Source organism: Lates calcarifer, linkage group LG1, assembly GCF_001640805.2.
Source record: "Lates calcarifer isolate ASB-BC8 linkage group LG1, TLL_Latcal_v3, whole genome shotgun sequence".
Classification (NCBI taxonomy): domain Eukaryota; kingdom Metazoa; phylum Chordata; class Actinopteri; family Centropomidae; genus Lates; species Lates calcarifer.
The window spans coordinates 5,313,046-5,325,901 of record NC_066833.1 but is presented as its reverse complement, the minus strand read 5'-3'; positions in this window follow the sequence as shown (position 1 = coordinate 5,325,901).

The following is a 12,856-nucleotide window of genomic DNA, read 5'->3' as shown; positions in this document are numbered from 1 at the left end:
ACTCAAACAGAAGTTAATAGGGCCATTACCAACCTTATTTTAAAGCCTTTATGCAACCCTGTCTCCTAGAAATTTCATTTATACAACTAAACTGCAACAGCAAATGTGCTTTGAAGAAAACAATCACTGGATGGTTAGCTTTCAAAGTGGAACAGAATCACCAGGAGGTGGATGAGGTGGACAGAGGGCATTTTCATCCAGAATCCTCAAAAGCGTTTTTGTTAAGACTAGGCAAGAGTTATGGTCATGATAAAATGTAAATGAACATGTGTCTGAAGTCACTGTGAACCTTTTCTGTTTTAAACCAGACCATGAAAAAGCTACAGTAGTCACTGCAAGTGGATACTGTACTGTATGACTGAATATTTTTGCTTTTATTTTCCTTGATGAAAAAAGTAACACCTCCTGTTTTCGATCTTTCCTCTATCATTGGCATAGCAATGGGATGAAGTTGTCTGCACCTGCTGAACCTTGTTTGCAGAATTATTTTTAAATGTTCACACAGGCAACTAGCAACTACACACTGGGAATGTAACAACATGAGCTATCCATTTCTATCGCTAACTGTAAAAGAACTGACAAGAAACGTTTTCAGGGTGTTGTGATGTGACATGGTGGCAGAGTTCTTTGTCATATCCCCTGACAAGTCATATAATAGGGTTATTGATAACCTGTCACCCCTTGTACTTTATGTGTTGCTGTGGTTCAAGTGTGATATTTCAGTGAAAGCCCCTCCAGTTCTATTGGATGTTCTGCGGCATGCTACTGTACATGTTACTGATGCCACACACCATTAATCTAACCCTTTATTTTCACCCTACATGAGCCCTGAAGGTTTTACTAAAACATCTCTCTGGAATGTATTTGCTGGAAGAGTTGTATGGGATTAGTATTGATGTCTTAAAATAGGGCCAGCGGCTAGGCCATGCAACATCAGTATAATATATGTTAGGAGCAAAGTTTAGCCATAACCAGGTAACTATTGATTAGGAAAGATGAGCTGAGGACACACAGTCATATCATATTTGAGTTTAAAGCAAGTTTCTCTGCTGTTCAATTCAAATAATAAACAGAGTAGCTGTGTAGCTTATTCTGGATTTAATATCTCCGTGTCAAAACTTACTAAGTTTTAAGGAGTCTATTTTTCCAAAATCAGTGTTTTCTCCTGTTGGCATCGCCAAGTCTCAAACTTTTCTTCATGCTGACTTCCTGCCTGCTGTGTAGCAGTGGACAGAAGGAGCAGGAAAGAATATCCAAGAGGCTCTGCAAGATGTACAGTACATAGGATGAAGAATAGACTAAATGTACCACTTCCTTTGTGCAAAAACTACCTTGTGTGCCAATTTCAAACTGTAATTAATTGTCCTTTAGTCCTCTGAGCTGTCCGTCCCTGAGCTGCTTCAATGGATGGTGACGCTTCTTTTGACACACTTTCAAAAGATAACATCAATATGCCAACTGGGAGTATTGGGCTCAAGTAAAGATTTTCCCTTCTTTGTCTGCTTTGATTGATTCTGGATGTGTAAAGAGTGGAAGCAGAGGAGGTTTATTGCATTAGCTGCACAACATATATCTGACTAATGATCCTATATATGCGTCCATGTCTTGGAGTCTTCTGCTAATTAATGTGTGTGATATAGGCTTGCAGGATAAATTTGCTGTTGGTTCATGCTAAGTCTGCAAAGGACGATAATGTGAATAGAAAGTTCCTTCGTTATCTTGTGACTGATACAAATGGTTGTATGGCAAATGTAATTTCCAAGCCATTTCCTTATCTTTGCCTTGCTTTCCCATATAAAAGCATTGCTTCTCATACTTGAGGAGCAATAAGATCGTGAGATGAATGTCAACTATCCATTTCTTTCATCTTAAAATTGTGTTTTTTTTCCCCTTCATTCCCAATTCTTTCTCTCTGGGCACTTTAGCAAGGATATTCTGAAGGAGTTGCAAGTGATGGACATGAGTAGGTGCCCTTTGCATCAGCTCAAAGAACAAAGCAGTGAGTTGGCTGATTGACAAGCTGCAGCCGAGCCCTCTGAGGGGTTGTTAATCTTCCCCTGTGAGTGCTGGAATTATCTTGCTGGACCTCCTGCCCTTTCGCTAAGAATAAGAAGTCAAGTTTGGGAATTAGGCAGCACAAGGACACGCTTCACCATTTAAGCTGCACAAGGGAAGAATTTTAGGTGAAATCTCATCTGTGAAGAACAAAGTTGGGGCTGAATTTACCTACAATTTCATTTAATCTAGGTTTAAACCCAAAATAACAGTAATACTAGCTTTGAGGGGGAGATTGGGGTGGGTAGTAGAGGTTTTAAAGCAGACATGACATCCAACCTTAAGACTGGAGCAACAAACTGGTGTCTGTGTTTGCACTAGAGGTCAAAAAGAGGCTGGTAAACAAATGCTGCATCGTTAGTCAGCAAATCAGGATGGCTATAGGGGGGTTTGTGGGAATATTTCTTGGTTGGGTGCAGTGACTCAGTATGAGAGTTGTGTCGATCTTCTCACCTAACTCTCACAATAAAGCAGTTACTGAACTATTTGTCTCATGTGCACCTCTATATATTTAATCTCGTTTGTTTGTTTGTTTGTTTATCCATTTAAGGTGTGAAAGATTCAGACTGCACTGAGAGAAATACTGTATGGCTCTGAGGAGATGTTTAGTAGTTTTATTATCACCCAGTTCTGGTCTGTTCAGATCACACTTCAATTCTGTCATACTAATAAGATAACGGTTGGATGTTATTTAGAGTTTACAGCATACTTCTTTCGTGATCACGGGAAACAATTTAACAGCTTGTTATACTGATCACAGATTAATTATTTTCTTATCACAAGGTGGCAACCTTATTATGAAAAGCAAATTTCTTCCATATAAATGTTATTGTGGCTTTTCACAGAAATAGAGTAAACACCTCTACCTACACATCTCCAGCATAGATCTGGGATTGAGCTACCTGCTATGCATGACTAGATGCTAATTAATGTTTCTGGTGAACACTGTCTGCCTCAGTAAGTTAATAAAATAAACATTTCAAAGTTTAACATGGAAATGAAAATTAGAAGGCAATGCTTTGTAGCTGTTACATGACTGTGTTCTTTAATTAGCAACTAACCCCAACAAACTAACTTTGAACTTTAACAATAATTTTAAAGTTTTCCTTTAGAGGATGACTATGTTTCAAGTTCTCACTGGATAAGTGATACTGACTCAGGTTTTCACAGCTCAATCAAACACTTTGATCACCCTTTGCTGAAATGTGTTGACTGAATAAAAAATTCCTATAAGTTAGTTACTGTGATAAAGTTCTTCTGAGAGTTGAGAAATGACACACAAAACATTATAAAAACAAGATGAAAATGAGAAGCTCTCAAAGAGCAAATAATTCAAATAAGGCTGCCTCACCCTGCCCTGAGAATCAGAGATGATTTGCCATATTTTTCATTATGCATTTTGTTCATGTTAGCGTTGTGTTCAAGCTCCCGTCTTCAACAAGGCAGCTTCTCCACAAAAAAGAAGAAAAGAAACATTTTGCTAAGGGTGACCAAAAATGAGAACTGAACTGAAGAAACACAACATAGTGCAGAAAATGGTAGGTAAATAAATAATGTTTGATGAAACTGTTACAGTGATGAAAGACTATAATGTATGACAACACTATGAAACCAAACATCAGACCTACATGTCCTACAGCTAGCCTGCTAGCTGATAGCCAGTTAGGGGGTAGCTCAATTCACTGCTCGACACAGGGAACCTTTCTCAGATGGTGACTTTATAAAACAGTGCCTCAATAAAGTTGCAGGAATAATGTGCCTGGAGAAAATGCAGGAATTCAACAATGTTAGCATGTCCAGAAACATAATTGTGTGGCGAATTGAAGACTTGTCAGCTAACATCAATCAACATCAAGTGTCAGATAATGCCTGTGCTTTTGATTTTTACTCAGTTGCATGTGATGAGAGCACAGATCCCACAGACACAGCACAGCTGTTAATTATGTTTGCAGAGTTTTGTCAATAATTTTGCATTGCAGAGGAACTGCTTGATCTTAGGAGTCTAAAGGGCACAATAATGGGTAAAGACATTTATGAAGCTGTGTCAGATGCAATTGACAAATGGGATTCAAATGGGACAAATAGTGTGGACTTACAATGGATGGAGCTCCAGCAATGGCAGGTGACTGCAAAGTAATGGACTCTATGGTGTGCACCAAGATACAAGGAGGCGAGGCTGTTAAAATGCACTGTATCATTCACCAAGAAGCCCTCTGTGCCAAGACAATCCAGCTTGGCGATGTGATGAACACTGTTGTGAAAACTGTCCACATAATTCGAGCATGAGGCATCTTTCCTATCTGATGTTAATGCCGAACACAGGGACCTACTCTACCATTCTAAGTTGCGGCTCCGTGCTGCAGCGGTTTTATTCCCTGAGATCACTAATCAACCAGAGAGAGCCCGACTTCTTCATGAGTTGAGTGACCCTCTATGGCAGACCTGGCTTTTTTAGTTGATCTTACTGATCATCTTAACGCACTGAACAAGAGCCTACAAGGCTAAGACCAACTTGTACCACATCTTTATACACACATGAAAGCATTCTGTGTGAAGCTCCATCTCTTTGAGACACAACTACACAACTTAAATGTTGCACACTTCCCCTCGCTGTCCGAAATCAAACTTGCTTTTCCAAAGGCCAGTCTTCTTAAAAAGGGGAAATATGTGCCTGTGATCACATTTCTCATGATAGAATTCAGTCAGTGCTTCCAGGATTTTTCTATCATTGAGAAAGAACTCAAGCTGTTCTCAACTAACTTCCTGATGGATGCAGAAGAGATGGAAGAGACGCTGCAATTAGAACTTATCGAAATACTACCAGAGCAAGTTTCCTCTGATGAGATGCCACACAAAAAGAATGATGAGTCTGTTCTGCTCAACATACATATGTGAGCAAACATTTTCTCTGTTAGCTCTGAACAAAAGCAAATTGAGAACCAAAATGACAGACAGCCATCTCTGTGATGTGCTTCGCATCTCAACCACCAAACTTACTCCTGACTTGCCAGCCATCCTTCAGTCCAAAGTGCAGCATCACTGCTCCTACTGAGTGCAATGCTGTTCTCATTATAGGTGAGTTAAAAAGTATATTACACAGTATCAATGTCTTAATATGCCCAATTTGTTGATAACATTTTCTAACAAATGTTAGTTGATGTGTTAACAAGCCTTATAACTTCTTTGCTTAACAAGTTTGGAATATACTCATCCTCCTTTCTCCTTATTTTTCTCCCTTTATAAAGGGCTGTGAAGGGGGATCACCATCCTGACTAAGAAGCAATCTGATGCTGGTGTTTTGACAATGAGCTGCCAACCCTTTTTGTAACAAAAAATCCATTAATGGAAAGCTGTGATGTAGGCTTTTTTTTTTCCTTTAAGTATATTAAATTATCAAGCATAATTTATGCATTACATACATTTGATTGATTTTGATAACTTTAATACATTAGAGGTGAGGCGATACACCTCACCTGATCTAGGTGATTGACTTTTATTCCGAGGCGTGTTTCTGACCACCTGATGAATGGTAGTCCTGTCCTTTTAGCTTTATTTTTGGTTTTCAGCAGTTACCAAGAGAAATTTGACACTTCAGTAGCTAAATTACATACTATGTTGCAAATGACAAGCTAGTCGCTAACTTTGCCTATCTGCTGTAGTTGGTAGGTACAGTTTCCTCTGGTATAGTTTGTAGGTACAGTTTCCTGCTGTGGGGGGCAGGTTGATGAGAGAGGTGAGAATGAACCATTTGTGGGCTGTAAAATCATTACCATATGCTAAAATGCTTCCATAGAGTCATTGTTAATATTAAAATATTAATTAGTTCAGCTCTACTGACTATATTGTGATTACTATGCACATGTAAACTTAGCCATTTATGGTACAGGTTAGGTTATTTTTAGTTCATCCAGGGTAAACAGTGTTATAGAAATGTGTTGCATCTCCTACAATAATCTGTAGCCCTATTGTTATTCCAGTCTGTTCTGTGCCTGTGCTTTTGTCTAAATTTCTCAATTTCTCACTTCCACTTGAGAGCAAGCTGTTGGTTAATTGGATTTTTTTTCTCTCCCTGGCAAACAAGAGGATTGTGAGACACACATACACACACATCCTTGCACACCTATCTTTGTGGGGTCCCATCATCGATATAACACATTCCCTACACCCTTACACTAATCTCAATCATCACAACTGAATGCCTACCCCTAAGCCTTTTCCTAACCCTATAGGGGAACAGCCATTTAAACTTGTGGGGTCCAAGTATAGTGGGCTATATGGACCCTACAAATATAGCAGAACAAGCACACACGCTTACACACACACACACACACACACACACACAAAACACAATTCACTAGTATTTGGTCTTGGCAACATGCAAAAGCTGTCCACGCTATACTTGTAATTTCTATCATCATGGTGAGGGATTTGATCGGGGGTTGATGCAAAAGTGAGTGTGAGAGCAAGCAGGTTAGAGAGCCAGCACCATTAACACTACTTACAGATTCTACTGTTGTGACTCAGGATGATTAGCTGACTCCTAACAAATCTAGACATCATATCTATTAGAGGGATAGACTGAAAAAAAAAAAGACCTTGCAAGCTAATCTGAGTTTTGTGTTCGTTGAAAAGATATTATGTCTAGCTAGAAGATTTGAAGCCTAGGATGCTGAGCGAACAATGTGTGGACTCTACTTTATTCAGTCTGTTCCTGCTAGGGAGCTAACACTAGCTAAAAGCTGTCTGCAGATATCAGATGTCTTGTCACAAACAGCGCAGATGAATTAGTGAGCAGACTTTCAGTTTCTGCTCTGTCTGTGCTCAGAGTGATCATTAAAGTGGATGTCACTCTTTAGTTGAGGCATCTGCTACTATAGTCCATGTGCAGCTGTGTGGGATAGCATCATCATCAAAATGACTATGTCCTTGAAAGTTGTGAAGATTTCGTTTTATTATTATTGTTGCTTAAATGTTTTGCATAAGTAGGCCTAAAAATTAGATCTATCACGTTTTAGTCACTTTGCATTTGCCAAGGAAAATATATAAATAAATCCTTAGTCCACAGTTTTATAACTGGGAAATGTGTCAACAATTTAGCTTATAAAGTGCTCTTTAAACTTTTTATATTTAAGGACACAGCAGTGTTACTCACTTATTGAATGTAGAAAAACTTAATCCCAGGATGATGTCTGAGAAATGCTTTATGACTTATGTTGCTAGTGGTTAGCAACATAGTGATAGGCAAGCTGAGGTAAAATAGTGTTTACCCACCGCTTATTTTACCACATTTGCCCTGGTTACTGAGGCTTGTCTCTGAAGTCATCCCTCTTCCTAAGGACAAAGATAAGAGACTGTTCCAATGAATAAAACACAGTAGGTATGGAGGCAGATGGGGAGTATTCTGTCACTAGGGGTTGGTTTCATTTGGGGGACCTATTGTTAGAAACAAGCTTCTACTGTCACAGTTGCAGCAATTTAAAGCTCTACTCAGACTGGGTTTATTCCTCTTGTGGAGGTCAGGTGAATTTGCCATTACCTGCGCTGGTCAGTGATTTTAATCCAATAGAGCCTATGAGGGTAATTTTTCACTCCCAACCTAGTAATAAATTACAGCTGCAATTACCTAAAGTTTTATTGTGAACTCACTGGTCCCCCTGTAATTTAAATTCCATCTAGAGAGAGATCCTTATATGTTTAAAGTGGATCTCTGAGTTTTGTTTGCATGAAGAGGTGCTTGTCCTTCAGCTTTTTCTTTCTTTTTTTCATGTTATTTTAATCAGCTCAGTGTGAGATTGTACTTGGGAACCAATATGATGGCACTAAAAAAATTTTAGCCATCAGGAGAACAATTTTTCTACATATTTGTTTCCATTGTGGCAGCATTAAATATATGCTGAATTTAATCTATTAGCAGTTCCTGTTTGCAATTTACCCCTGGATGTACAGACAGCTATCACTGTGTTACTTTGATACTGTGGAAAATGTGATGACTCTCAGGCAAGTTCCTGACAGTCTTGTTATATATCTCTAAATGTGTTCATGGTCTGTAGAGATTTGACTGAGTTAAAATGCTAAGGAGTATAGCTTTTGACTCAAATTCACCACATGTAGTACCTTTCATTTCTTTTATTTATTTATAATGACCACATACATTAATGAACATGTCTGGAAATGTGCCAGTGTTAGCCAGCTGGCAAATTTTCAACTGCAGTCCTTTGGCAAGATGTTTCAAGAATCAACAGCACAAAAATAAACAATAAATAAGAATTATCAAGGGAAAACACAGGCCATGCAAAGCAGAAAAAACATTAGTACAATAAAACAGTAATAATATATCGCAAAAATTATGTCTGGTATGCTTGTCATGCAGGAACCAAGACAAACTCTCCTACACTGGTAAAGAGGAGACATCAAGGCCCAGGTGCAACACAATGAAAGATCAGAGCACCACAATATCTGTCTGACACTCAAATATTGCAGAATAAAAGACTGTAATTTTGCAGCCTAGTATTTTATGCCTTAAATAACTCCAAAAAAAGCACTTCATGCATTATTACTGTGAGCTGAAAAAAACAGCAGTGGAAGTAGCAGTAAAGTGTATTTGGATTGACAGCTCAATGGATCTGCCCACAGGCAGCCGAGTGTGGGAGTTGTCAGGGGCTCAAAGTGGGGCTTCGCAGTGTCTGTGCATTTCTGCTCTGTTGGTGGAACCTCCACAGGAAGCATTTCATTAGCTGAAAAGTCCCTCCCTGTCAGTTAACCAGACTCAGTTCCACCTGCATCAGTGTACAAAGGTTTTCTTTTGTCATTCCTCCTGAAAAGCTAAAATATGTACCTGTCATTTTCTGCCTGTTCATGTCCAGGATCTGATGTTCTACAAGGCCAAATAATTTTGTATTTGCTCTACTTGCTGTTGCTTACTTTTAATATACTATAATTACTTTCAAAAGTCATCCTCAACACTGCTGGCTCAGTATCTGTAGGCTGTCATTAGATGTGCAATGAGCACCTGAAATAACTGTTGAGCAGCCGCAATCTCTGGGATACTGCTTGCTTCTGTGAGTCACAAACTTATCCACGAACTGGCATATATATATATATATATATATATATATATATATATATATATATATATATAGTGCAGCTGCATTATATGTGTCTTGTTTGATGGAGAAGTTCATGCTGTGAAAATACAGTAGCATTTCAGGCGTCATGCACATATTTCCACTGGGTCCTCTACTAATTTAGTTTGCAATCTCAGTCAAGTACCTCTCGTAGAGGAAGTTAAAGGAGTATCCTGTTCAACACAGCTCATTACCTCAGAAGTTCGGTGGAGAGAAACTTTGTCTTCAACTTTTCTTAATGCTAAAAACAGTCACTGTGCTGCTGGAGTTTGTGTAGGTGGCTCTGAAATCAAAATATAACGTACTGAGTCTAATGAATAAGCAGTGGAGGTGATTCTAATCACTTCATCTTATTTCACTTGATTGTTGTCCAAGGGATATGTGTGTGTGTGTGTGTGTGTGTGTGTGTGTGTGTGTGTGTGTGTGTGTGAATGTGTGAATATGTGAATGTGCTGCGACAAAGGAGGGAGAGATTCAAACACATGGAGGGCAGCAGTTGGTGAATGGGACACATGTGAATCCATCTGGGGTGATTTAAAAATGAGTACCAGCTGTGAGGCTGTTACCAGCATGGAGTTATTCCTTTATTACATAATTATTTCATTACATCAAACTGACAGAGAATTACTTATCACAACTTTTGTCTGATACTATATATTTTCTGCCCAATTTAGCTTGATTGGTATGGATGATTATGCACAGTAACCTCTATAAACACAGATGGAGCCTTGTCATGCAGCTCATCTTTGCAGAGATGAGTGCTGAATTAACACATAGCAATATCAGGTTCTATTGCTAGCATGACCCTTTGATGAGTGGAGTTTTCAAGTAGGAGTGATAGAAGATATCTGTCACAGCTGGTGTTAGCAGCACAGGCAGGGGAAATCAAAAGCACAGACACAGAACAAATGGTGAAAGCCAGGCTTACAGACAGACAACAGTTAGCAAATTTTAGGTTGCAGACAAGGTGACAAGACAGTCCACAGCATGAGCAGCACAAAGGGAGACGCTGTGACATGTGCAACAATCTGGAAACAAACCTGAGAAAAAGGGCTACAGGAGAGCAAATGAAGGAAATGAAAAACAGGTGTGTGGGTGGGCAGCGACATTCCAGTTATTGAGTATGGGAAAGCAGGGTGAGCAGGTGGATCTGGGAACAGGGGGAAAGTCCAAAGACATCTAGTGGGCGGGTAGAGTATGGCAGGAGACACAGGCTGAATGGTTGACATGAACAGGGCTGAAAATAGTGTGGTTGTCTCTTTGAACGTGTGCCTGACAAACTAGCTTAGCCTACAGTTGTAACCTAGCACTACTCCCAAAACCCATAATTAGCATACTACATTATTGGGGGGGAGGGGGTTAAATCAGAAAACGAGCCTGCAGCATTCACTGTCTGGGACTTGCTCCTGGATGCTCCTATGTCTGAGTTAAAAGTAACATTAATGGCTCTCTATTGAATTTGAGAGGTATCTCTGAGATGCTTGTACAGCGCATATTGGTAAGCTCTCATCCACTCTTGCTAAAGGGAAACATGTCGTAACCTAAAAACATAAATCTGACCTTCATGTGTAATGTTAAACCTGCATTTACATTTTTTTCTGGGGGAGGGCAGCGGAAACAAGCTGAGCACAACACTGACATATCATCATCTTCTAAGCTGAGCTTGTCCGCAGATGATCGCTTATGTACTTAACCAGTTGGTGTGAAGCAAAATTAGCATTGTGGCCACATGAATAATGTCACTCTCCGTTAGTTGTGTTTTTGCTCTCTAATATCTAATATATAATATAGCCGCTAAATGCTCCACAAGCTCATTTCTAACTGACTGTCTGCTGTTTGGTGCTGAGCAGGTGGGTTTTTAGAGCTATTTCACTTAAAACAGCTGCCTGCTGACACTGAGGGGTCACACAAATTAGCTGACACTCACTATAAACCTGTAAAGCTTCTTTGAGCACCCATAATTATGTTAAAAAGAAATAATATTGCATGTGGTCTTACATTTTTCCCCTCATACTCTACTACTATCAACTAACTGCTCCTTGCATTTCCTTGCATCCTACCAGCAGCTTGTGAGAATGCTGACTGCCATATGCTTTAGCCTTTACTCTTATTTCCATGCCCTCGTTGACAGGTGTTATGATAACTAGGGGGCAGGGTCATAGCCAAGGGTCAGTTGGATGCTCCTGCATATAGTTAGCATGGATATAAATCTTAAACCACTTGGGCCAGGTCAGGGAAAGATGATGGTCCTGGTTAAATGAAATATAAATGCCAGCAATGACACCTTTGTGACTGGATGTTAACCTGATGTGGCAGTGTGCGATGCAAACACTAGCTGCATATAAATGAAATTCATAGGACACATGGGTTGTTCTGAACCCTCAGAAGTTAAATTAACTGTGAACCAAAAGGGAAACTGTTTGGACATTAGGAGAGAGACCTGACGGTACAGCTAGTACAATACTTAGTGTTGATGGACTAAGTGTGCTATTCCCTGCTGTGAAAAGCATTAAGTCATGGGCAGAACAAAGCCACACGGAAACTCTCTCACACCCACAAATGTTAGCCCCCTGACATTAAGCTCTATAATAGCTGAATATACATTGTATCACACATAGGCTGCAGTTTTTGTCACCATAGCAACTTCAGAATATCTATGGCGTGAACACATGCATCAGTCTATCTGCCAGGAGCCAAGACAAATGCTAACCTTTCACTGTGATGGAGAGTGGAGTTGAGATTTGGGACTTGGACTTGAAAATAAGGATCTGACTCATCTGACTTGGGACTTGAAAACCAAACTTGAGTTGAGGGCAAAAAGCTGAGGAGACTTGACCTTGGATCAGTACTGAAGGATTCTGTGATGTGGGTAGTTTTCCCTTTTGCAGCACTTCCAGACAGCCATGAACAATTAATAATGTGGCTGGGATGTACATGCATTGCATCCATAATATTATATGTAATAAATGAATGTAATAAACCCACCCATGTTTAATTGTTCCAGGAGCTCAAAAACAATGATCCTGCAACATTGACGGGGACAGGGACAGGCATCAGGGAGAGGCCATCTATTGATCCCCCACGATGATGTTTACTCGTCCTGTGGTTGCAGCAGCTACGTGTAGTCGTGACTTGAATGCAGTTTCAAAACCATAAACCAAAAAACTACCATCTTCACATTTTTTCAGAAATTGAATTCCCACTGGTTTAGTCCCTCCTTATATTACACCCCAAAACACTGTTATGAGCTTATTTCAAAAGGCTATTAAAGTATGTGTCAGCCCCTTATGTGCACTCAGACACTAATGACATAAGCTAGTGAATTATATTAGCAAGGAAGGAGTGTGTTTGGAGCAACTATTAGTCCTGCTGGAAAGTAGCTGCTTACTATTAGCAGCAATAGTATGCAGTGCCAGTGTATGGAATCATAACATTGTGTCCAGTGGCTGCGGTGCACATGAGGTTCTGGATAATCGCATGTTGAGCTTGTGTTTGTTTACTGTAACTCACTTTACTGCCACTCAGAGCCAGATGGCAGTCTGTTAACAGGAGCAACACATACCCCATATTTACTCCATCAGTCAAAACACACTGATTTACTGACTTGAATATGTCTTCATCATGTTGGAGACTACATTAAGATTTATTGTTTTAAGAAATCAGGTCCAAATCTAACC